Source organism: Nicotiana tabacum, chromosome 5, assembly GCF_000715075.1.
Source record: "Nicotiana tabacum cultivar K326 chromosome 5, ASM71507v2, whole genome shotgun sequence".
Classification (NCBI taxonomy): domain Eukaryota; kingdom Viridiplantae; phylum Streptophyta; class Magnoliopsida; order Solanales; family Solanaceae; genus Nicotiana; species Nicotiana tabacum.
Window position 1 is genome coordinate 38,589,454 of NC_134084.1, and position 4,698 is coordinate 38,594,151.

The following is a 4,698-nucleotide window of genomic DNA, read 5'->3' on the forward strand; positions in this document are numbered from 1 at the left end:
GAAAAAAGTTGAGGAAAACCAGATCAGTTAGAGCATATGTCAAAGAATTCACTTCTTTGATGTTGAACATCAGCAATATGTCGGAAGAAGACAACTTGCATAATTTCATGAGCGGGCTGCAACAATCTCGCAAGTGTTGTGGCTGCGGCTGATGCATTGGGAGATTTTAACTTGAGTGATGAGACTTCTAATTCAAAGTCTAATGACGGAAAGAAAGACAAGGCAAAGGAGCGAAAGAAATGTGAAAACAACAATGCTAATGAAGATAAAGGGAAGGGAAGGCAAGAGGCTGGAACTTCAAAGAGCAAGGAGAAGGGCAACAAATTCAGTGGATGTTTCATTTGTGATGGGCCACATCGAGCAAGGGACTGTGAGCACGTGATTTTTGTTTACGCGAAAATCACTCCAAAAGAAATCAAAATAATAACGAATGGTCTCGCTGTACAATTTTTGGAATTTGCGTGGCATTTTTTGTTAGCTATTTGTGGTTTTGTCCGTGTCTGTTTAGTCTTATCCAACAAAAATACAAAAAATATGTGTCGAGTGTAAGTTTAGGATATTATTCTACTATTAGGAATTAATCGAACTATAATTCGGTTATTAAAAGGAAAATCACAAAATGCATCTTTTATTTTTATTTCGTCATTAAGTGATGTTATTTTAATTAAATGTTAATATGTGTGTTAATTGTTGTTTAAAGTTTGTATAGTGTTATTTGACAATTTAATTGGGAAATTAAAAAAAAAGGATCTTCGGATTGGGCCAATTTGAATTAAAACAAACAGGCCCAAACCAAAACAACCCAATTCAAAATCCCTATTTGCCCGGTCCAATTGAGCTGGCCACACAACCGTCCAAACGACGTCGTTGAGCCGCTTTCAATCTGGACCGTTGATCTCAGAATGATCAACGGCCAAGATCACATCCCCCGTACCCACATACAAACCCGACCCGTTCAACCCCGGACCAACCCGACCCCTTGCATTTGAAACGACACCGTCCCCCACCAACTGAAAGATCCTGGCCCTTCATCTCGCCTCATCCGACGGCCAGAATCTATTCACCCACTAACTATATAAATCTCAAACCTTACCCCATGCCCCACCCATCCAAACACCCCCCCTTTCATCGTCCTCACCACAGACCCAAACCCTTTAGAACCCTAGCCGCCTCTGTGCACCTTCGCCGTAAAGCCAGCGGCAAGGACGCCGGTGACCACCACCCCAACACCCTAGGACCACTCAACCACCTTGAACACGAATCCACCAACCGTTTAGTTCGAATCAACCCCTAGGTTCTCGAATCTTCATTTGAAGATTCGAGCAAAAACTCGATGTACACCAACCCACCCTAGATTCATACTAGACACTCCCCAGACCTCCCTCGTGGCTAAACCAGGCTTGGTTTGGTCCGAATCTACCCACAAATCCCAAAACCCCAGATCTGAAAAAATCGAACCCTAGAACACAAGGATTTGTGGAGTCTGTTTGAATTTAAACAAAGTTTGGGGTCTAGTAGATCCTAATTGATGTGTTTTCATTCGAGAACACCTCGGTTAGGATTTGTCCGACCTCAAATGAGCGAATCAAGCTCGGGCCTGGGTCATCTGTGTTAAAACTCTTCTGGTTTGTTCACTGTTTCCTTTTGTTATCTATTTAGTTTAGATTAATTTATCAGCATGTTTGTTTAGTTTGTTTGTCTATTTTTTGGGATTTCTATTGTCAGCTTGTTTCCCCGTTTCCATAAGACCTTTTTATTTGGTCGTTTGTTTATTCTGTTATGTTGAATTCGTATAGTAGTATACATATTTCAATGTGATTAACTTCGTCGAATCAATAAGGCCTGGTTTTCCCCCGTATCGTGCAAAATGGTCAAGAACAGTCTATGCCCTATTTGTGTTTGTTTGATCGACTGTTTGTTCCATGTTATAATTAGTTTAGTCGATTCGATACGTGTCGTCGATTAGTTAGCTGTGGAATGGTGACAATTTGATTCATTTTGTTTTGTTTCCCGCCGAAACTTTGTTTGAATCCAACTAGGAACTGGGTATAGTTTGGTAGTTGTTTAATTTGAATCAAAAACATTTATGAGTTAGGTTATAGTTTCAGTTCAGGTTTGAGTTTTGAATTGATAGCATGTGTATTCTTGGGCAGCATGTGCACTATAGTTCTTTAATAATTAGAGCAAATGGGACAGCATGTGCTGTCAGGCCATATTCAGGCTGCCCATATCCTTGTTTAGTTTAATAAGATGATAAAAGGGCTGTCAGGGGAATATCATAGGAGGGGTTTTACTTTTTAAGTGTTTGAGTGGAAAACAACAAAAAAGGAGGGAATCTGAATGGTTTTACAGACTGTAAATGGCCTGATGCTAGGCTATAAAGAAGGAGAGCTTCCATTAGTTAAGGACAGACATATATATACAGATATAGATACAGACACAGACATATACTAGAGATAGGAGAGGGAGATATACACGCATATACAGGGATACACATTGAGAGAGGCATATATACAGGAGACAAATAAAGAAAACACACAGATAGACAGAGGAGGAGAGATAGAAAACACACAGACAAAAATTAGAAACTGTTTTTCCCATTGTTGTCTTGATTTCACTTGTTTCGGCCTGTTTAATCAACACTGATTTTTTCCAAGTCCCAACTGAGTTTACTGGTTGTTTGTTTCATTGGTTTGTTTCTGGATTTGGTCTATCTGGGATTTTGATTCTACTCTACTGTTTGCTGCTGTCATTTTGCTACTGCTTTCCATCGGTTATAGTTACGTTCTCGCACTGGAATTGGCCCTGCTATTATTTGTTGCTACTGCTCCTGCTCGTTGCTTTTATTTGTGGTCACTGCTGCCATCTGATTTGTTGCTGACTTTCTGCTTCCATTTTCTTCTTTGCATTTCAGCATCCAGGTACACATTTTCGAATCTCACATTGATGTAACAATAACAATGAGTTGAAATGAAAGACGCGAAGAATTTTTAGTCATTTGGTGCTGCACCTATAGTCTTATAAAGTGTTAGTAAATTTGCGCAAGTCTTTAGATTGTAACTTGATAGGAGGATACAACATTTAGTTTTATATTTTATTGAAAACTTGGTTTGTTTAATTATCTTGATTTACAATGGTTTAGCTTGTTTAGTTGTGCGTATGATGTAATTATGTAACTCGTGGAATGCACGAGTAATTGGTACACCAATAACTAGACTTCATTTTTAGTTATATTCTGTATGTATAAGATGGATTGCTATTAACTTGGACAGACACAATATAGCTTTAAACCATTTAATTTAACTCCGTCACGTCCGAATTCCATTAGGCAGTTTCGAATTCAACTAGTAGCATCTTCTAATAAGTAGCCGATTTCATTAATCGAGCCCAAATAAGTTAGTTTAAATTCGAATTTGAAGAACATTTAGTGTAAGTTTAGTATTTGTTATTAATCTTGCTTGCAATCTCCTTTAGCGAATTAACAACATAATCACTCGTTGAGATAAGGCATGAGATAATTCCCACCTCATAAACAACCAATCAGATAATTAAACAAGAATCCGGAATCGGCCAAGCATGCAATTTACTTAGAATGTAATTTCTTTCTCCATTCATTAGAGACGAACATAATAAAGATGTAATCATCGTAGGTTTACCTGCTTCACAAAATGAGACGAGCCTCGCCAAATGAGAGACACAAACTGCGGGGCCCTCATAAATGTATATATATTAAATACTTAGAATTAGGGATGGACTGTTTAGTGAATTTCACTGCCTTCCCCAAAGATAATAACGCGTTAGACTCTTTAGGCGTGACTTAATTAAATTACATTCTTAAATTCGGGTGCACATTGATGTGACCCAAATCCAAATCTCAACGGAGTCGAAATGTGTTAACAACTACGGGTGCATTGATTGTGACGTGGTTCGAGATGCATTTTCACGACGTTGCAATTCTATAAAAATAAATGATAATAATAAAAGCGGTTTAAACTTAATAAAAGCACATAAGTCATAACATGTATTTAAATCAGATATTTAGCCATTATAACAATTTAAGCGACCGTGCTAGAACCACGGGATTCGAGGGTGCCTAACACCTTCCCTCGGGTCAACAGAATTCCTTACTTAGAATTTCTGGTTCGCAGATTTCATTTGGAAAGTCGAAAATTTCCTCGATTTAGGATTCAAGATAAACCGGTGACTTGGGACACCAAAAGCCAAACCTTTAACAAGTGGCGACTCTGAATAAATAAATAATCTCATTTCGAATATTATCACTTAAATTGGAAAAACTCCCTCGCGCATTCTATCCTTCGGGGCGGGCGCGCAAAAAGGAGGTGTGACAGGGACTGCCTGAAGAAGGCAGTGTTAAATTTTATGACTGTCGCGGACAAGAGGGCTGCATTAGAGGCAATGGCTAGCGATAAGCAAGTCACAGTGAATGCAATTATGGCTGAAGAGAAGGGAGGCCAAGGGGCATTGCTTATCAACCCCTTAGGACTCATAAATTGAGCTAACCTCGACGAGGACGTCGAGTTTCAAAGGGTGTGGGTCATTTGTTAGACTTCCGCCACTTTGAGCTTGACTTGACAACGAGAGTGTTGTCATGAGGTAGCAAGAGTGTTGCAAGTCTAAGGTGCACGAGTAGCACCAAGGCAAAAAGGAAACGATCAAGTGATGGACAAGGCTTTGACG